General features: G+C 45.5%; 1 protein-coding gene across 2 annotated transcripts in view; it reads left to right on the top strand.

Moving 5' to 3' along the window:
* The window catches only part of DYM (dymeclin), a 315,716-nt gene that overhangs the window by 117,014 nt on the left and 197,287 nt on the right, over window positions 1-1,415 (top strand). The window lies entirely within an intron of this gene.

The raw sequence follows: 1,415 nt of genomic DNA, 5'->3' as shown, positions 1-1,415 counted from the left end.
GCAGATGCTACCAAAGTGTAGCATCTGCTTAATTTGGATCGGCCTGTTACATATACTGGGGTTAGGAATTACCTGGAAAGTTCCAGTTGTTGGTTGTTTTAAGTTAAAGATTAATGTCTATAGTCCAGTTAAAGTTTTGTAGAGCTAAAATTTTAAATAGGACTCGGCATATATTTGGGCCATATGGTCTTTGTCCCAGATTCTTAACTCTGCCATTAGAGACAGAAGCAGCCAGAGGCAGCCAGTTCATAAACGGAGAGGCTGACCATGCCGCAGGCATACTAGATGTAGAGAAATGGGTGCGGGTTGCCCCTGAGTTAGCTGCTCTATGGGAGACAGATGGGGGAGTCGGCGTCTCCAGAGACTAGTAGTCATGAAAGCCTTTTCAGGTTTCCCTGGGTCACCGGAAACCAGGGCCATGGACTTTTTTAGAATTAGAATATGAGCAGGTAAGCTCCATGCTGAAACTGCAATCTCTTATCAAAAGGTTAGATTCTAAAAGCAAGATTACTCTGCTGCTGGTGGTTGCCACCAATTGGTTTGTGACTCACAGTGACCGTATGCAACAAGGTAGAACTGCCCCGTAGCGGTTCCTAAGTTACAGCCTCTATGGGAGCAGATTGTCAGGTCTTTCTCCTGAGGAGTGGCTGGTGGAGTTGAACCATCGACCTTTTGGTTGGCAGCCAAACATGTAACCATTGTGCCACCAGGGTTCCAGAAGATCACTGTAAACCAAACTTCAAACCAATCCACGGCCATTGAGTTGGCGCTGATCTGCATTGACCCCTGTTCTCAACCTGTGGATCGTGACCCCTTTGGGGGTCAAATGACCCTTTCACAGGGGTTGCCCAATTCATACCAGTAGCAAAATGACAGTTAAGAAGTAGCAACAAAACTAGTGTTATGGTTGGGGAGTCCCCACAGCACGAGGAACTGTATGACAGGGTCTGGGCATTAGGAAGGCTGAGAACCGCTGCCAGAGACCGTCTCTGACAATGAATCCTGTAGGAGCGGATGACCTCACCTTTCACCTGTGAGGCAGCTGGTGGATTTGAACTGCCAACCTTTTAGTTAGCCATGTGATGTGCTACCTGGGCTCCTAGTAATTAATTTATCAAGAAGCACCCAAAACTAATATACTTAAGATGGGTAAGAAGTGGAGTTATTGGATGGGAACATCTGAAGACTTTTGGTGCGCTTTACCATATTCTTCTCCAGACTCTTCTGATCTGTGATGCTTCAAAAAGATTGGTGAAAGATTCCCTTATCTTTTCATTCCATTTTCCCATAAACTCTTTGAAGCCCCCTCATATGCATCTCTTTTGGATAGTGGATGAGGTAGCAAATTGGTTGTACCGTTGCCAAATTACGCTATTATCATTTGCTGGGGCATTAGGGAATCTCTAGCAATCTGA

The sequence above is a fragment of the Echinops telfairi genome, unplaced genomic scaffold (assembly GCF_000313985.2).
Source record: "Echinops telfairi isolate 266 unplaced genomic scaffold, ASM31398v2 ScPeMD7_7400;HRSCAF=8409, whole genome shotgun sequence".
Lineage (NCBI taxonomy): Eukaryota > Metazoa > Chordata > Mammalia > Afrosoricida > Tenrecidae > Echinops > Echinops telfairi.
Note: the sequence above shows the minus strand (reverse complement) of the source record. Positions and strands in the feature narration are given on the sequence as shown.